Below are 20,343 nucleotides of genomic sequence, written 5' to 3' on the forward strand. Positions count from 1 at the left end.
TGGAATGAGCTTTCTGGTGCTACTACTTATCGTTTCTATAGCACTACTAGACGTTCACAGCACTGTACACTGAACATCCAGTCCATTCTTGACAAAGTTTTACAATCTAAACAAGACAGACAGGACAAAGAAGGGAATTACTTAAGGTGGGAATTATAAAACAGACTAATAAAAGAGGCCTGTTTCTGAAGGAAATGAAATGGGCACTAGCAAGGTTTTTTTCTCTCTCTCTGTCTCTGTCTCTCTCTCTCTCTCTCTCTCTGTCTCCTTCAAGTTCCAGGCACCCCCTCCCTCCCTATCTCTCTGTCCCCTCCGAATGCAAGCACGACCTGTCCTCCAGCAGCCCCTCGTCTTCCTGCGTGCCGGCTGTAATTTAAAAATTCTTATCTCGGGGTCCGGCATCTGAACAGGAGCCACTTGTGTAAGCTATTCTCTCTCTCTTTCTCTCTCTTTCTCTCTCTCTCTCTCTTTCTCTTTTTCTGATTCTATGGAGGATAAGGCTACCACTTCAGGATATTTGGTAGTAAAGTCCACCACGGTCAATATATATCTTTTCCCAGTCTGGCTAGGGACAGCGAGAGGCCCCACTACATCCACAGCTATTCTCTTAAATGGCTCACTGGTAATGGGAAAAGGTTTCAGCGGGGTTGTGGGGTGATCTTGGGCCTTACCCACCCTTTGGCACGCATCACAGGTTCAACAGTAGTCAGCTACAGCTCGAGAAGTGTTCAAACTTGATAATGTTATGATCATTGTTTCCCAGGGAACCCAACACGCCATCTCACACTATCCCTGCATGCTACCAAGGACCAGATCCAAAATGGCTCCCCCTCTCATTGGTTCCTAAACCAGCTGCTCCAAGAAGCAGTCATTTATTACATCTAGAAATTTAATCTCCATGGCACTCCATGATGTAACATTTATCCAGTCAATATTGGGGTAATTGAAATCGCCCATTATTATAGCATTGCCCAGTTTGCCAGTTTTGCTAATCTCTGTAAACATTTCTTCATCTGTCTGTTCGTTCTGTCCTGGCGGACAGTAGTACAGCCCTACAATCCTTCCCTTCACACATGGAATTTCCATAATGATTCCACGCTGCTATCTGTGTCATGTGGAATGTTTGTTTTATTTGACTCAATTCCCTCTTTAACATATAGCTCAACCCCCCCCCCCCCATCCAATTTGATCCTCTATCATTGCGATACAATTTGTACCCTGTTAAGTGTCCCATTGATTGTTCTTATTGCACCAAGTCTCTGAGATGGCTATTATATCTGCCTCATCATTTAGTGCTATATATTCTAACTCTCCAGTGTTATTTATTAGGCTTCTAGCATTTGTATATAGGCACTTCAAACTGTTTTTTCCTTTGATCTACAAGCTGCTTAGAAGTTGAAGGGGATAATGTGCATCCTTTATCTGCTCTCTCATTAAGCACACCTGGCATACTTTTAGCATTGTTGAAACCTCTCTACTGGGATTCCCTAAATGTCCTGTTTCAACAGTATCCTTCAAGGATGCTCCTGGGCGACTGTCGGCTCCCCCCCCCCCCCCCCCCCCTTAGTTTAAAAGTTGCTCTATCTAACTTTTAAAAGTGTATATTCTTTCCTCTGTTTAGGCCTGTTACTAAGGGCTAGGCCTAAGGCCTGTACTGCCAGTTTGGTTCTCGCATGTTAGCCTACTAACTCAGCATCTTGTGTAACAATCATTGCTTTCTCAGGAGCTGAGAACTGACAATTCATAACATTTGTTTGCAGCTGAGTATGTTTTTCATATAGGGTGTATGTAACCTTGACAGTTGCTGCCAGGCTGAGGACACAGTGTGAGGGCTAAGGGAGATAGACAGAGAGAGGACACAAGGGTATAGTCGTATGTAATTTTTTGCTCTGTGACTAACTACATGCTATACTGATAACTGACTAACCAATGGCCACAGACTGTTCACGTGCAAACACATCAGGAGAGACTGATAGAATACATGACCAATCCATATATGGTATAAGGCAACCTAATGGTGCTAGTTTATGGGAAATCACATGATTTATGAGAAATGGAATTTGCAACAGTATATATATGTGATGTCTGGGAGGTATGAGCTGAGCAGTCTCTTGTCTTTCAGGAGGATGCGCATTGCTGATTGACAACCTGCTCCAAGGGAGGGAACTATTATTTGTATTTTTGGCTCTGTGAGGTGCTAATAAAAGGTAATTTACTGGCTGTGCCTAATGGAGTCTAAGTTCTCTTCCTTATCTGTGTTTTCCCTCCCTGGGGGGGGCCTAAGGGATGGAAATACACATTAGTTAGCACCAGCAGCCTGGTTCCATCCCAGTTAAGGTGGAGCCCATCCTTTTGGAACAGACTCTTCCTTTCCCAGAATGTCGTCCAGTTCCTAACATCTAAATCCCTCATCCCTGCACCATCATCTCAACCACGCAGTGAGACTTCGGAGCGCTGCCTGCCTTTTAGATCCTGCGCGTGGAACGGGAAGCATCTGTAAAAATGTGAACCTGGAGGATCTGGACTTCAGCTTTCTACCTAAGAGCCTAAATTTGGCTTCCAGAACCTCCCTCCTACATTTTCCTATGTCATTGGTACCCACATGTACCAAGACAGCCGGCTCCTCCCCAGCACTGTCTAAGATCCTGTCTAGGTGATGCGTGAGGTCTGCCACCTACACACCAGGCAGGCAAGTCATCAGGCGATCCTCATGTCCACCAGCCATCCAGTTATCTATTTGCCTAATGATCAAATCACCAACTACAATAGCTGTCCTAACCCTTCCCTCATGGGCAGAACTTGGAGACATATCCTCAGTGCAAGAGGATAGTACATCCCCTGGTAGGCAGGTCCTGGCTACAGGAGTAATTCCTACTTCACCAGGTTGATGCTCTCCTTCTAGGAGACCTCCATCCTCCAAGGCAGCACAGGGGCTATCAGACTGGAGGTGGGACTTCTCTTCAACATCCCTGTAGGTCTCCTCTATGTACCTCTCTGTCTTCCTCAGCTCCACCAAGTCTGTTACTCTAGCCTCAAGAGAACGGACACGTTCTCTGAGAGCTAGGAGCTGTTTGCATCGGGCACATACATATAACCACTCACCAACAGAGAGATAATCATACATGTGACACTCAATGCAAAAGACTGGATAGCACCCCTCTCGCTGTTGACTGCTGACGCCATCTTAGTATTTTTGAGTTTTTCAGTAATTTAAAACTTGCTAAGGTATTAAGGATATTAGCCTAATATAAAATTGTCTTTAGTTTGTAAGGTATATTGTGTGATTTTGTTTCTTCTCTCAGAACTTCTCAGAAAGAAAGTTCAGTGGGACCTTTCCTCTTTTTATATAGGTTTGAGTCTAAGGGGACTGCTTTAAACAGGCCATTTCAAGGTAACTCAGTAATCAGGTTGCCCTTAGTAACTTCTGCAAATATTCTACTTCCTCTATTCTACTTCCTCGCACCTTAACACCGAATTGAGGTCAGTAGCTGTGCTTGCTCTCCAGCAACCAAAGAACAGAAAGTAACTGTCTTTTAGAACAAATTATTTTTTCAAGTTCTTTGGCTGTTAAGTTTCTACCTGCAGAAAAAAGTTTCAGTTTAAAACTATGGGAAAAGTGTCTACTTCTATAGAAAATTTCAGTTTAAACCCTTCAGTGTCCAATGTTCCCGTAATAAGCCATAATGGAACAGATTGATGGGAACATTGGACACTAAAGGGTTAAAATTATGGGAAAAGGGTTGTACACTATGGAAACTAGTTAATAATGCCTGTTTTTTTTCTCTCTTTTTTTTTTTTTTTCCTCCCCCCTCTAATACTAAACTAGGTCCTGTCTCCCCCCTCTAATACTAAACTAGGTCCTATAGTACCTGCTAGAGGCTATCTGTTAATTCTGTGGTACAAAGTTCAAGTTTTAAAACTAGGGGGAAAAGAGTATGAAGGTTAGTTGATAAAGTTTGCTTTTTTATATTTTTATTCTGCATATCACTAACCTACAATTCTACTACTACTACTTAACATTTCTAAAGCGCTACTAGGGTTACGCAGCGCTGTACAGTTTAACAAAGAAGGACAGTCTCTGCTCAAAGGAGCTTACAGTCTAAAAGACAACATGTGCAGTCAGCTTACAATCTAATGGACAACATGTGCAGACAATCAATTGGGGCAGTCTAGATTTCCTGGATAGAGGTAAAATGATTAGGTGCCGAAGGTGACATTGAAGAGATGGGCTTTGAGTAAGGATTTGAAGATGGGCAGGGAGGGGGCTCTGCGTATGGGCTCAGGGAGTTTGTTCCAAGCATAGGGAGAGGCAAGGCAGAAAGGGCGGAGCCTGGAGTTGGCGATGGTGGAGAAGGGAGCAGAGAGGAGGGATTTGTCCTGTGAGCGGAGGTTTCGGGTAGGAGCATAGGGGGAGATAAGGGTAGAGAGGTAGTGGGGGGTTGCAGATTGAGTGCATTTGTAGGTTAATAGGAGAAGTTTGAACTGTATGCGGTACCTGATTGGAAGCCAGTGAAGTGACTTGAGGAGAGGGGTGATATGAGCATATATATCGGTCCAGGTGGAAGATAAGACGTGCAGCAGAGTTCTGAACGGATTGAAGGGGGGATAGGTGGCTAAGTGGGAAGCCAGTGAGGAATAGGTTGCAATAGTCAAGGCGAGAGGTAATAAGAGAGTTGACGAGCGTTCGGGTGGTGTGCTCAGAGAGGAAAGGGCGAATTTTGCTGATGTAGAGAAAGAAGCGACAGGTCTTAGCTATCTGCTGGATATGCGCAGAGAAGGAGAGGGAGGAGTCGAAGATGACTCCGAGGTTGCAGGCAGATGAGACTGGGAGGATGAGAGTGCCATCGACTGAGATAGAGAGTGGGGGGAGAGGAGATGTGGGTTTGGGTGGAAAGATAATAAGCTCTGCTTCCTTTAAACCCCAATCTTTAAGTTTTCCCAAAGCAAAATAATGTTCACTTATCAGAGAAATGTCCTCTTCTCTCAGAACTTCTCAGAAAGAAAGTTCAATGGGACCTTTCCTCTTTTATATAGTTTTGAATCTCTATCCAGTTGTACACTTACGGACCTAAAACAGTTCTTCTGGTGGCCTTGACTTTGATGTGCAGAATTTGAATTGCAGACCCTTTTCTGTAGGGCGCCTTTCCTGTTCTTCAAAGACAAAGTGGAGCTCAGATTGGTTCCTTCATTTCTCCCCAAGGTGGTGTCGGTGTTCCATGTAAATTAGTCGGCTCCTTTCTGATACTGGGGAAGTGTGGCAGTTCAAAAGAGCAGCAGCATTTACATGTTTGGATATTAAAAGGGTCTTCCATCGATTTTATCTGTAAAATTACTCAAGCATTTTGAAGGTCAGTTCATTTGTTTCCAAGGCTATCATTGCCAGGTGGATTAAGGAGTCGGTGTCAGCATATTTACTTAAGGGAAAGCTGATTCCATCGTTTCTGAAAGCTCATTCTGTCAGAGCTCATGTGGCTTCTTGGGTGGACTGTTACCTGGTTTCACCTCTCTACATCTGTAAAGCGGTGGTGTGGTTTTCACTGTATTTTTTGCTCGTCATCACAGGTTGGATGTGCAGGTTCATTAGGATGGTACATTCAGGGCGAGAGTCTTGGAGGCAGGGCTTCAAGGGTCCCACCTTTAATGGTCACTGCTTTGGTACTTTATCTGTGCTGGTGTAGAGGAATGATATGAAGGAGAAATTAGGTCTTACCTGTTAATTTGCTTTACTTTAGTCCCCCTAGACTGACATAGAACCCACCCTATATTTGATCTGTTATATTCCAGATTTAAGGTGGCATTTGGCTTGTTCCCTTGTGGGAGTCATGTGTGGCGCTTCGAGGGGTTGGTTGTTCATGCTTCCTTACTGTTTGGAATACAATTATGTGGATGCTGTAAAGAGTTAAAAGAAAAAAAAGAGTTGAACAGGTTGTACAGTCAGGGTTGGTGTCTATATCAGCTCATGGCAGCAGCCTTGGATTCTGAGTGGAGTAACTCACATAATGTTTTTTTTCTTTTTATTTTCAGGGGATCTGCTTGGCTATTCGGGAACTGACTTTCAGGAGACTGCACAGCTCACTTATAGGCTTATTTGAAACTTATGCCGGTCTAGAAGAACCAAAGGAAAATTAAACTATAAGGTAAGACTTAATTTCTCCTTATTGCATATCAAACCAGTTTTCGGATGCACATTATACTACAGGCCTCCGGCCGTGTCAAAATGACTAGAATAGTTGTCGCTTTCAAGAATTATAAAATTAGATTCCTTGTTCCAACAGTGAACCATCAGCACTTGTCATTGTTCCCAATGAGCAGGGTCACCAAAGATGATTGCGCCTCCACCATCGAATCATAAAATGTCTGACCTTCGGGCCGGATACAGGAATGCAAACTTCACTTGTTTTTTTTAAACAAAGTTGAACACATTGGACTAAATTATTGGTGCAGAACTGCCACCACTGCTGAATAGTTCTGAAAGCAAAGGACTTTTTGGTTCTTGTACTGTAAAACTTTCCCAGCTTGCAGAGCTCACAGAACAGCCACTTTATGGGCTAAGTTAAGCACTTTCAATATCACAACTCTGGGGTGCGATCCAAGAATTTTGGCAGTTCCCCATCCAGTATGTGCTCAGGGATCCCAACCAGACATAAGTATTGTGCCTTGCCCTATTCTCCAAATCCTTCACCTTTTGCGTCCCAAAGCCTAAAGCTATTTGTCCATTGATTGCTGCTTAGTTTCTGCATTCTGTATATCTTCCACTGCACTTGTCCTGCGTTGTATATCATCAAATTCCAGTCCCATGCTCTGTTCTTGGGCATTATCAATCTTATTGAAAAACTGTTGGAGCTTCTTTTCAATTTCTTTCTCTACCACTGCTTTCACCTCGGTGATTATCTGTACTCGCTGTTGGGCTGGGTTGTCCAGTGGCCACCACCTTTTTGACCTGGGGGGGGGGGGGGAGGGTCTACTCTTTTTGCGGTCCTTCCATAAAGATTTTGTGGCCATCAGGGCAGTTAGTCTTTTACATCAGGCTCTTGATTCGTTGGGACAGTATTCTTTGCAATTGCACTGACAGTCAAAATGAGTTTTCATAGATACTTGTGGCCTTTTGAAGGGAGGGAGATGAACATCACTATTCAGCATCTGCACAGCCTCATGGCTCCACCGGAAACTGTCATTTCCATTACATCACCAAAGGATCGGCCCATACAAATGGGTTATGTCCATCGATCAGCAGGCAAAGATAGAGAGCACCACTAATGTGCTATATCTGGTTCCTTGCAATTAACTTTAGCCAGTATTCTGTATCTCCAGCAGGTAGATAGCAGTTCCTGTGCAGCTTTGTGACTGATTAGATGGTGAGCTCCTATCCTTCCAGTAGGGTTTTGGTAGTTTTGGGGGGAGTTGAGTGGCATCTACAGCCAGGGTGCAAACCTTGAGGTCCAGGTCCTATAAATAAAGGCCTGGGAAGGAAGAGTATTACCTTTGCTACACTTTTAGAGAAGCTGTTCACTTATGCTTTGAACCTGGCATTCCTCAAACTGTGATTCCATATCATCAAGCTGATCAATCCATAGACTGGTGGGTTGTGTCCATCTACCAGCAGGTGGAGATAGAGAGCAAACTTTTGCCTCCCTATATGTGGTCATGTGCTGCCGGAAACTCCTCTATGTTCTCTATCTCAGCAGGTGGTGGTCACACACAGCAGCAGCTCTGGCTAGGCCTTCAAGCCTAATTTTTAGGTTTTGTTGAGTGCCTGGGGTTGAGGGCTCTTTTGAGCAAGTGCAAACCTGGTGGTGCCAGGTCCCTCCTTTTCTCCCCCCTCCCGCTGGCTCCGTTAAAAAAAAAAAAAAAAAAAATTTTGAACGTCCTTAAAGGCGTTTATTTCGACGTTTATTTAAACGTTTATTGCAGCTACTCACTGGGACACCAGGTCGTTACAGCTCGGAGCGGACAGCAGTTAATTTTTACCTTTTTATAGCGGGCAGGGGGCTCCCCGATTTATCTCCACGTGGCATATGGCGTCGGAGGGCGAGGGCGTAAAGAGTCGCTCCCCGGATCGCTTGGGCGCTTCTAGAGGGGATGCGGGGGTCTTAAAGCCTGATTCGCCCTTGTTGGGTGACAGTTTCGTGGCCGATGAATGTCCCGGTCCTTCCTCCGGCGTGGCGATTTTTCCCGCCATAAACGCCCATCCCCCGCTCCTCGCCTCCGCCATCTTGGCCGGCCACGCGGCTCGGACGGCTTCTTCTTGGGCCGCCCTTGAGGTTGGAGACATTAATGCCATGAACGCCCTTAATTTGGGCGATGGCACAAAAGCGGCTAAAGTTAAGCGCCGTTCTTCCCGCGCTGCTCCTTCGTGGAGTGTCGCGCCGGACACCATTTTGGATGCGCAGCATGTCTCTCCCCCGCTCTTGCGAGCGCCGGTTGAGGGTGCGTCTAGGGCTGTTGCCCAGGCTGCGGAAGTACACAGTCTGGGGGGTTTCTCCCCCGAGTTTGTTTTGCTGCTGCATCAGGCCTTCCTTATGTAAAACGCTGCCCCTGCTCCCTCGTCTGGTAAAGAGGTTGAGGTTCCCAGAGGTAAACGCCCTCGGGTTGATTCCCAGGCCTTGGAGGACTTTGTCTCCTCCGATGTAGATGAGGGCAGCGTATCTGAGGTCTCCCAACGGTCCTTTGCGGATTCCTTGGAGGAGACGGATCCCCGCTCGGATGGAGCGGATGACCCCTCTGCAGCGCGGCTTTTTAGCTCAGAGGATTTGTCCAACCTGTTGGTACAGGCCATGGACACTTTGAAGATTTCCTCTCCGGAGGACGTCTCTCCCTCAGCCCCTGTTGGCTCTGCCATTATGCTGGGGACGAAGCGCCCGCCTAGAACCTTCCACGTGCATGATGCCATGCACACCTTAATTGCGGCTCAATGGGATGTCCCGGAAGCGAGCCTTAAAGTGGCTAGGGCTATGTCCCGCCTCTATCCTTTGACTGAAAGGGAACGTGAGGCCTATCTGTGGCCTACCGTGGATTCTTTAATCACTGCGGTGACTAAGAAAACGGTGTTGCCGGTGGAAGGTGGCACGGCCCTAAAGGACGCCCAAGACAGAAGATTGGAGGCGGCCTTAAGGTCGTCCTTTGAGGCAGCTGCTTTAAGTTTGCAGGCCTCAATTTGCGGCTCCTATGTGGCCAGGGCGTGCCTGACTATGGTGCAGCGGGCTTTCCCCTCGGATCTTTCCTTGAGGGCTGATTGGCCGGCCCTGGAATCGGGCTTAGCCTATTTGGCAGACTTGCTGTATGATGTCTTGAGGGCCTCAGCGAAAGGCATGGCTCAGACAATCTCTGCGCGGCGGTGGCTTTGGCTGAAACATTGGTCTGCTGACCACGCCTCTAAATCCCGCCTGGCTAGATTGCCTTTTAAAGGCAAGCTGCTCTTTGGGGTCGAGCTGGACAAAATCGTGACCGATCTCGGCACGTCTAAGGGCAAGAAGTTACCAGAGGTCAGGGTTCGGGCTAGTACTCGCCCTGGTACCTCCAGAGGACGGTTTCAGGAAGCCCGTCGGTACCGCCCGGGCAGGTCGGGCTCCTCTGCCCCCTCTTCCTTCAAGAGGAACTTCTCCCCCAAGCAGCATTCCTTTCGCAGAGACCGCCGTCCCGGAGGTGCTCCCTCCGGTCCTCCCCCAGGGTCTCGTACCCAATGACGGGGCCTTGGTCCACGCCCCAGTGCAGATTGGAGGACGGCTGTCCTCGTTTATGGGCGAGTGGACCACAATAACTTCAGACGCTTGGGTGCTGGAAGTCATCAGAGACGGCTACAAGCTAGAGTTCTGCTGACCCTTAAAAGACGGGTTTGTACTCTCTCCCTGCAAGTCTCCGGTCAAAGCTGTGGTAGTGCAGCAGACCTTGAACAATCTGATCCGCCTGGGGGCGGTCGTTCCGGTGCCAGAAAATCAGCTTGGCAAGGGATGTTACTCCTTTTTCTTTGTGATACCAAAGAAAGGAGGTTCTGTGCGGCCTATCCTCGACCTCAAAGGGGTCAATTGGGCCTTGAAAGTTCGGCACTTTCGCATGGAGACCCTCCGCTCTGTTATAGCGGCAGTGAAGGCAGGAGAGTTCCTGGCATCCTTGGACATCAAGGAAGCGTACTTGCATATTCCCATCTGGCCTCCTCATCAACGCTTTCTGCGTTTTGCAGTACTGGGCCGACACTTCCAGTTCAGAGCCCTCCCGTTCGGGTTGGCTACTGCTCCGCGGACCTTCTCCAAAGTAATGGTGGTCATCGCGGCCTTCCTGAGGAAGGAAGGAGTTCAAGTCCATCCTTATCTGGACGACTGGTTGATCCAAGCCCCCTCTTATGCAGAGTGCGGCAAAGCTGTGAACCGGGTGGTTGCTCTTTTGAGCTCCCTGGGGTGGATCATCAACTGGGAGTAAAGCCAGCTGCGCCCGACTCAGTCCCTGGAGTATCTGGGAGTTCGATTTGACACCCAAGTGGGCAGAGTGTTCCTGCCAGACAATCGGATTGTCAAGTTTCAGGCTCAGGTGGACTAGTTCCTAGTAGCCTCTCCTATTCTGGCTTGGGACTACGTGCAGCTGTTGGGCTCTATGACGGCCACGATGGAAGTAGTGACCTGGGCCAGGGCTCATATGAGACCACTACAACAATCTCTGCTGCTGCGCTGGACTCCGATGTCGGAGGATTATGCTGTGCGCCTTCCCTTGGACCCAGCAGTGCGCAAGGCGCTGAGCTGGTGGACGCAGACAGTCAAGTTGTCTGCAGGAATGCCTCTGGTGACCCCGGAGTGGATTGTCGTCACGACAGACGCCTCTTTGATGGGCTGGGGAGCCCACTGCTTGGGAAGGACAGCGCAGGGGCTCTGGTCTCCTGCAGAGGCAAGTGGTCTATCAACCTCCTGGAACTCAGAGCCATTCGGTTGGTGTTGTTGGAGTTCATCCCGGTACTGGTGTTGAAGCCTGTACGGGTCCTGTCGGACAATGCCACGGCTGTGGCCTATGTCAACCGCCAGGGAGGTACCAAGAGCACCCCTCTAGCCAAGGAGGCCATGAATCTATGCCAGTGGGCGGAAGCGAACCTGGAACAGCTGTCAGCGGCCCACATTGCCGGAGTCATGAATGTCAAGGCGGACTTTCTCAGTCGCCATACCTTGGATCCCGGAGAGTGGCAGCTATCTGCTCAGGCGTTCTTGGGCATCACGAAGCGCTGGGGCCAGCCGAGCCTAGATCTGATGGCGTCATCGGCCAATTGCCAAGTGCCGCGCTTTTTCAGCAGAGGACGGGACCCTCGATCCCTGGGAGTAGATGCTCTTCTCCAACAGTGGCCGACACAAGAGCTTCTCTGTGTTCCCGCCCTGGCCCATGTTGGGCAGGGTTCTAGACCGGGTGGCAAAGTATCCCGGCAGGGTAATCCTGGTGGGTCCGGATTGGCCCAGACGTCCCTGGTATGCGGACTTGATCAGGCTCTCAGTCGGCGATCCTCTGCGGCTGCCAGTGGAGCAGGGCCTGTTACATCAGGGTCCCGTGGTGATGGAGGATCCCTCCCCCTTTGGTCTTACGGCCTGGCTATTGAGCGGCAGCGTCTGAGAAAGAAGGGCTTCTCAGACAAGGTCATCGCCACTATGCTGAGAGCGAGGAAGCGCTCTACTTCTACTGCTTGCGCCAGGGTTTGGCGTATCTTTGCAGCGTGGTGTGAAGCAGGCTCACTTTCTCCCTTCACTGCTCCAATTTCTTCAGTGTTGGCGTTCCTGCAAGAAGGTCTGGAGAAAGGCCTGTCGCTCAGTTCCCTGAAAGTTCAGGTAGCGGCTCTGGCTTGCTTCAGGGGCCGCCTGAAGGGTGCTTCCCTGGCTTCGCAGCCAGATGTGGTGCGCTTTCTCAAGGGAGTTAATCACCTGCGCCCTCCTCTGCACTCAGTGGTGCCTGCGTGGAATCTCAACCTGGTGCTAAGAGCATTGCAGAAGCCGCCTTTTGAACCCTTGTCGAGGGCATCTCTGAAAGACCTGATGTTGAAAGCAGTCTTTTTGGTGGCTATCACTTCAGCCAGAAGAGTTTCCGAGCTCCAGGCACTCTCATGTCGAGAGCTTTTTCTGCAGTTCACTGAGTCGGGAGGGACTATTCGCACAGTGCCTTCCTTCCTGCCCAAGATTGTTTTTCGTTTCTATGTGATTCAGCAGCTCTGTCTCCCTTCCTTTCGTAGGGAGGTCTACCCAGAGGAATACTCTGCTCTCAATTTCTGGATGTGAGACGAGTCATCAGATACTTGGAAGTGACCAATGATTTCCGGAAATCGGATCATCTGTTTGTCCTGTTTACAGGTCCTCGTAAGGGTCTGCAGGCTTCTAAGCCTACAGTGGCAAGATGGGCAAGGAAGCCATTGCAGCGGCTTAGGTGGCCGCGGGGAAGGCCCATACCTTTGCCAGGCATTACCGCTTGACTGTGGCTGCTCGGGCGGAGGCCCGGTTTGGAGCTTCAGTGTTGCGGTCAGGGATTTCTATGTCCCGCCCTGGGTGAGTACTGCTTCGGTACATCCCACCAGTCTATGGATTGATCAGCTTGATGATATGGAAGGTAAAATTATGTATCATACCTGATAATTTTCTTTCCATTAATCATAGCTGATCAATCCATAGCCCCTCCCAGATATCTGTACTGTTTATATTCTGGTTGAATTTTAGGTTCAAGTTTAGCCTTCAGTTACTTCAGGAGGACTTCGTGTTCAAGTTCTTCTTTCACTTGGATTCTTCAAGAGTTGAGACGAGTTTGTGTTACAGTGAGCTGCTGCATTCCTCTCCCCTCCGTTTTACGGGGCTGGATTGAGATTTAAATTCTGCCGGCACTCCCTCCCGCTTCGTGCGGCTGTAGGGCAGCTTTGTACCCCTCCCGCTTCGGCGGTGTTAGGGTCAGTCAGCTCCTCCCGCGGTTGCGGTTGCAGGATAAGCCAGATCCCCCCGCATCGGCGGGTGTGGTGTCCCTCCCCCGCTCCGCGGGGATGAGCTGGACGGATTCCCCTCCCCCACTTGTGTGGGGATGAGCTGGGTTAATTCCCCTCCCCCGTTTCGGCGGTGGTGAGCTGGGCAGAGTGTCCCTTCGTGGGTGTAATTCTCTAAGTGCTGAGTCCTGCGGATGGAGCTTTGATATCGACATACTGAGGAGTTTCCGGCAGCACATGACCACATATAGGGAGGCAAAAGTTTGCTCTCTATCTCCACCTGCTGGTAGATGGACACAACCCACCAGTCTATGGATTGATCAGCTATGATTAATGGAAAGAAAATTATCAGGTATGATACATAATTTTACCTTACTGTCTTCTTCTTTCAAAACATGTGAAGCATTCTTCCCACTGAGGCAACCAGAGAACCACTCCAAGGCAGTGCATAATGTGCTTGGGGGCTTTAGGGGGTCCAGAGCTAAATTTGGCTGACCCAGCGGTGGGTCCTGGTATGGGAGAGACCACACGGGCCAATGCACTGGTTTTGGTGGGCTTTCCTGTGGTTACAGCAACTTGCAATTCCACCATGGCCGTTTTGAAAGATGCGTAGGGATTGTCCCCACGCTTCTGTCCCGATTCTCAGGCCCTCTTCTCTTTATGGGGGTCTAATGAGCCCTCAGTGGGATGCAGTACTTCTGCCTTACCTTTTTCCCTGGAGTTTGTATTACTTTTACACCAGGCCTTTTTGCTTAAAAGGCAACAGTACTACTACTACTTAACATTTCTAAAGCGCTACTAGGGTTGCGCAGCACTGTACAGTTTAACACAGAAGGACAGTCCCTGCTCAAGGAGCTTACAGTCTAAAGGACAAATGTACAGTCTGTCAAATTGGGACAGTCTAGATTTCCTTAATAGGTATAAAGGTTAGGTGCAGAAAGCAACATTGAAGAGGTGGGCTTTGAGCAAGGATTTGAAGATGGGTAGGGAGGGGGCTTGGCGTAAGGGCTCAGGGGCTCAGGAAGTTTATTCCAAGCATAGGGTGAGGCAAGGCAGAAAGGGCAGAGCCTGGGGTTGGCGGTGGTGGAGAAGGGTACTGAGAGGAGGGATTTGTCCTGTGAGTGGAGGTTTCGGGTGGGAACGTAAGGGGAGATGAGGGTAGAGAGGTAATGAGGAGCTGCAGACTGAGTGCATTTGTAGGTAAGAAGGAGAAGCTTGAACTGTATGCGGTATCTGATCGGAAGCCAGTGAAGTGACCTGAGGAGAGGGGTGATATGAGTATATCGGTTCAGGCGGAATGTAAGACGTGCAGCAGAGTTCTGAATGGATTGAAGGGGGGGATAGATGGTTAAGTGGGAGGCCAGTGAGGAGTAGGTTGCAGTAGTCGAGAGGTAATGAGAGCGTGGATGAGAGTTCGGGTGGTGTGCTCAGAGAGGAAAGGGCGAATTTTGCTGATAAAGAGAAAGCCAAGACCTGTCGCTTCTATCTGCTGGATATGCGCAGAGAAGGAGAGAGAGGAGTCGAATATGACTTCGAGGTTGCGGGCAGATGAAACGGCGAGGATGAAGGTGTTATCAACTGAGAGAGTGGAGGAAGAGGAGAAGTGGGTTTTGGTGGAAAGACGATGAGCTCGTTCTTGGCCATGTTCAGATTCAGATGGCGGTTGGACATCCATGCAGCAATGTCAGATAAGCAGGCCGATAACTTGGCCTGGGTCTCTGTGGTGATGTCTGGTGTGGAGAGATACAGCTGGGTGTCATCAGCATAAAGATGATACTGGAAACCATGAGATGAGATCAGTGAGCCCAGGGAAGAGGTCCAAGGACAGATCCCAGGGGAACTCAAACAGAGAGCGGGATGGGGGTGGAGGAAGAACCATAAGAGTGTACTTTGAAGGTGCGGTGGGTGAGATAGGAGGAGAACCAGGAGAGGACAGAGCCCAGGAACCCAAATGAGGACAGTATGTCAAGAAGTAAATCATGATTAACAGTGTCAAAAGTGGCGGATAGATCGAGGAGGATGAGGATAGAGTAGTGGCCTCTGGATTTGGCAAAGAACGGGTCATTACAGACTTTAGAGAGTGCTGTTTCTGTCGAGTGTAGAGGGCGAAAACCGGATTGAAGCGGATCGAGGATGGCATGAGAGGAGAGAAAATCAAGGCAGCGGCTGTGAACAGCGTGCACGAGTATCTTGGAGAGGAAGGGTAGGAGGGAGATGGGGCGGTAGTTGGAGGGACAGGTAGGGTCAAGTGATGGTTTTTTGAGGAGAGGTGTGACTACGGCGTGCTTGAAGGTGTCAGGGACAGTTGCAGTGGAGCGAGAGAGGTTGAGGATATGACAGATGGAGGGGGAGACAGTAGGAGAGATGGTGTTAAGTAAGTTGGTGGGGATGGGATCAGAGGAACAAGTGGTGCATTTCGAGGAGGAAAGAAGGTGGGCGGTTTCCTCCTCGGTGATATCAAGAAAGGAGAAAGAGGCCTGGGTTGGTTGGTTGAGGGAGAGGATTGAAGGGTGAAGAGGAGGAGGTGGCTTGGTAGTGAACTCAAGGTTGATCTTTTGCACCTTGTCGTGGAAGTAGTCGGCCAGTGATTGAGGAGATTAGTGGGGGGGGGGGGGGGGGGGGGAGCAAAGGGCACTTTGAGGAGGGAGTTAAGGGTGGCGAAGAAACGACGAGGGTTGGAGCTGAGAGAATTTGTCAATTGGGTGTAATAGTCCTGTTTGGCAAGGAATAGGGAGGACTGGAAGGGGGATAGCATGAATTTGTAATGAAGGAAATCTGAATGGGTGTGAGATTTCCTCCAGAGGCGTTCAGCAGAACGGGCGCAGGAGCGAAGGTAACGGATGCACGGGGTCCACCAGGGCTGGGGATTAGTACACCTTGTGGGACGGGAGATGGTGCGAGGGTGTCCAGAGCAGAGGAGAGAGTGGCATTGTAAGCAGAGACAGCCTTGTCAACAGACTCGGAGGACATGATGGAGGGGAGGAGATTAGAAATACTAGAGGATAAGGTGGGAGGGTCAATAGCCTGGAGATTTCTGGAAGTAGTGGTTAATGTTGGGCGGGGCTGAGGGGGTGTGAAGGTGATCAGGTGATGATCAGAGAGAGGAAAAGCTGAGGCGTGTAAATTGGAGGGTGAGCCGGAAGAGGACGAGGTCAAGACAATGGCCATTTTGGTGAGTAGGGATGGTGGAGCACAGCTGGAGGTTGAGTGAGGAACTGAGAAGCGTGAGAGTTGGATGGGTCATCAGCGTGTATGTTAAAGTCTCCGAGAATGAGGGACGGAGATGAGGGTTCAAGAAAAACGGAAAGCCAGGCATCGAAGTCGGTGAGGAAGGAAGAGAGGGATTTAGCGAGCAGCTGGCTTGTTCTTCTCAGGAGGATCAAAAGACAGACTTGATCCTGTTAGGTAGCCTGAGGATTTTTCCCCCTCATCGCCACATGAGTCCGAGGGTGCCTTCTCAGGTGATCCATCTGCGGCCAGACTGTTAAGGAGGTATTTCCCTTTCTAATTACTAAAGCCTTAGAAGTTCTCCACATTTCGCCTTCTTCAGGTCAGGAAATGTCTGTGATCCCTTCCATAATGTCCGGCACTAAAAAGCCCACCATATCCTTTCATATCCATGAGACCATGCATGAGCTTATTTCGGTTTAATGGGATTCTCCAGAATCTAGCCTTGGTATGGCCAGAGCTATGTCTAAGTTTTATCCAATTCTTCTACAGTGCTTGAACAGTTAACTCTCCTAATTTAGGAGCGCTGACGTTGGAGACCAGAAAGAACACTATCTTTCTTGGTGGAAGGACGCATATGACTGCAAAATAAAGGCTGCCTTAAAATGATCTTTTCAGATTGTAATGCTGAGCTTGCAGGCAGCTATTTGAGTCTCCTATGGAGCTAGGGCCTTCTTATCCTGGGCACGGCAGCTTAATACACCTCCTGACTTTATGCCCTCTCTGGATGCGGGCTTGTCTGTGGCAAATGCCCTCTGACTTCTTGTGGGCCTCGGCTAAATAGATGGCAATCACGGTTGAAGCTAGGAGGTGACTCTGATTGCGTCGTTGGTCTGCAGATGTGGCCTCTAAATCTTGCTTGGCGAAGCTTCAGTTCAGAGGGAAGCTACTTTTTGTGGAGGATCTGGAGAAGCTAGTTAAGAATCTGGGAAATTCTAAATCCCAATGTTTACCCGAAGATAGGCCTAAGTTGACCTTTAGGTCTTCCAAGGCTCGGGTTAGAGAGGTGAGGCAGGACGGGCCTGAAGCGTAATTTTTCTCCAAGTCAGTCTTCCTTTTGGGGAGGTCTAAGAAACCTTCCTCCTCAGCGCCTGCCCACCGATGGGATGCTGGTTCATTCCTTGCCCAACAATGTGGGAAGGTGTCTTTCCCTCTTACAAGGAGTGGGCCAAAATTACCACAGATCAGTGGGTTCTGGATATTATAAGAGACGGTTACAAACTTGAATTGTGCTGCCCTGTAGCAGATCTCATCTTAGAATCTCCATGCAGGCTCCGTTGAAGTGACAGGCACTTCTGTCCACTCTGCAGTCACTCTTGGCGCTCTGGGTGGTGCCAAGGTCCTTATCAGGAGGTTTTTCCATTTTATGGTTCTAGGGAGTCACTTTCAATTCCAGGCCAGGCCATGCCAGGCCATTCAGGCTTTCCACAGTGCCCCAAACCTTTTTGCAAGGTCACGGTAGAGGTAGCTGCCTTCCTACGGAAGGAGGGGATTCTAGTTCATTCTTATCTGGACTGATTGATTTGGGCTCCTTCGAACAGAAGAACATTGCGGCAACCCCCAGGGTGGTGTCCCTCCTGACCTCTCTGGATTGGGTGGTGAACTTTGACAAGAGCCTCCTTAGTCAAACTCAAACTCTGGAATATCTGGGGGTCCGGTTCTGTACTCACCAAGCAAGGGTGTTTCTTCTTCTTGCTCGCCCAAGTGAAGCTCTGGGACCAGATCACCATCTTTTCTCTGCCAAGTCCCAGGGCATGGGATTATGTTCAGGTCCTGGGCTCGATGGCGGTGACTCTACAGGTTGTCCCTGGATTCATTTCCACATGGGCCCCCTTCAGGTGTCTCTGCTGAGTCTGGTCCCCAGTTTCCGAGGACTATGAGCTGCAGATTCCATGGACTCACCAGGCCAGGACGAGCATGGCCTGGGTGATTTCCAGGCAGGCCTTCCCCTCGACATGGTCACTTGGTGTGTCATAATATCAGATGCCAGCCTGTCGGGTTGGAGAGCGGGGGCACATTATCTCCATCACATGGTGCAGGGGCTGTGGTCTCCCTTGGCACATCAACAGACTAGAACTCGGAGAGATCAGGAATGCTGTTTTCATTTGCTTCTCTCATTCAGGGCATGCTGGTGAGTGTGCTTGGACAACATTACAGCGTTTTCCTACGTCAACATACAGGGGAACGAAGAGTGCTTCTCTTGCCAAGGATGCTTGTTCTTCCATTGGGCAGAGGGGAGTGTTCTCAGCCTCTCACATTGCGGGAGCTCTAAATACAAAGGCCGATTACTTAACCCTTTAGTGTCCAATGTTCCCATATGGCTTATTACGGGAACATAACAGAGTTGAAGCTGTTCAGCCAGATGTTTGATCTTATCTACTCCCACTAGGGCCTTCTCAATCTGGATCTGATGGCGTCCAGGGACAACGTGCAGACCTGCACCTTTTTCAGTCGCCAAAAGGAGGCTGGATCTCATGGAATAGATGTTCTAGTTCAGCCTTGGCTGGCAGCGCAGTTGCTCTATGTTTACGCCATGGCCGATGATAGGCAGAACTCTCAGATGCATATATCTACATCCAGGCCAGGTGATTCTAGTGGCACCGGACTGGTCCAGGCGTTCATGGTATGCAGATCTTGTGCATCTACAGACAGCCCCCCCCCCTTATGTTTTCCCTGTCCAAGGAACCTATAATCAGGGTCCAATTCTCATGGAGGATCCCTCTCGCCTTGGTCTTATGGCCTGGCTCTTGAAAGGGCTTGGCTCCGGAAGAAAAGATATGTGGAGGACGTCGTAGCCACCTTGCTTCAGGCTCGGAAGAGACATCTACAGCCTATGCCAGGGTTTGGAGAACCTTTGAAAGCTGGGCCCCCAGGCTTCATTACTGGACATTGTCCTTTGTCCAAGATGGTTTAAAGCAGGGTTTAGCCCTGAACTCTTTGAAATTTCAGGTAGTGACCTTGGCTTGTTACAAGAGTGCGTGCAACACACTTGTGGCTCATCCTGATGTGGTAAGTTTTCTACGTGGGGTGATTAATCTCTGTTCCCCTCTGTGCAGGCCTTTGTCCTCCATGGGATCTTAATTTGGTGCTCAAAGCTTTGCAGAGAGCCCTCTTTGAACCTCTGTCTCAGTTTACTCTTGAAGACCGGACACTGCAAGTTGTTTCTTCTGGTGGAAGGGTTTCTGAGCTCCAGGAATTATCTTGCAGAGATTCCTTTCTGCAGATTTTGCAGACAGGTGTGTCTATACGCACAGTTCCTTCCTTTATTCTGAAAGTGGTTTCGTCTTTTCACCTCAATCGGATGATTTTTCTCCCGTCCTTTCGGAGGGAGGATTATGGTGCGGACTACACCTCCCTACATTTTCTGGATGTGAACTAGTTTCTTATGTGCTATCTGAAGGCTACCAATGATTTCCAGTGTTTGGACCATCTTTGTCCTGTTCTCAAGCCCTAGGAAAGGCCTTCAGGCTTCTAAACCTATGGTAATTCGCTGGTTTAAGGACACTATTTCTGCAGCATATGTACTTGCGGGGAAAGCTGCCCCGTTGAATGTTAAGGCCCATTCTACACACTCTTGCTACGTCCTTTGTATAGTCTCAAGCTATTTTGTTGGAAGAAATCTGTCACTCGGCCACATGGGCTGCTTCTTGTACCTTTTTGAAACACTATTGTTTAGATTTGGGTGCAAAAGCAGAGTCTGCCTTTGGCACTAAGATGCTATCCATGGCAGTGTCTTGCTCCCATACTACTTAAGGATTGCTTTTCTACATCCTATTCGTATGAACATCCTTTGGTAATGCAATGGAAGGAAAATTTTAGTTCTTACCTGATGATGATTTTCTTTCCTTTAGTCCCAAAGGATCAGTCCAGGGCCTGTCCTGGAGTTTCTTGCTGTGTTTGTGTACATAGTTCTGGGTTGTTTATTTTCAGGCACAAGTTGGACTTCCTCTTCCTTTATGGATTTCTTCAGTTGGTAAAGGAGACAGGAGTTTATTTCTTTTGATTTGTATTTGCATCAGTCACGCTTCCACTGCTTGGCTATCGAATACTGGCTAAAGCTAGCTGCATGGAACACGATATAGCACAAATCTCCGACTGCTGGCTGATGGACATAACCCATTTGTATGGGCTGATCCTTTGAGACTAAAGGAAAGCAATTTATCTGGCAAGAACTAATTTTTCCTTATGTTTTA

General features: G+C 48.9%; 1 protein-coding gene across 7 annotated transcripts in view; it reads left to right on the forward strand.

Moving 5' to 3' along the window:
- TXN2 (thioredoxin 2) overlaps window positions 1-20,343 on the forward strand; it is a 253,113-nt gene that overhangs the window by 159,276 nt on the left and 73,494 nt on the right. For 5 of the 7 annotated variants that reach the window (XM_030206837.1, XM_030206806.1, XM_030206831.1 and 2 more), the window contains exon 2: window positions 6,025-6,137. The gene's annotated coding sequence lies outside the window, so the exon portion shown is untranslated. Of the gene's footprint in view, window positions 1-2,122; window positions 2,208-6,024; window positions 6,138-20,343 lie in introns of all 7 variants that reach the window. The other 2 variants (XM_030206819.1, XM_030206824.1) reach the window with 1 other exon arrangement.

The sequence above is a fragment of the Microcaecilia unicolor genome, chromosome 1 (assembly GCF_901765095.1).
Source record: "Microcaecilia unicolor chromosome 1, aMicUni1.1, whole genome shotgun sequence".
Classification (NCBI taxonomy): Eukaryota; Metazoa; Chordata; class Amphibia; order Gymnophiona; family Siphonopidae; genus Microcaecilia; species Microcaecilia unicolor.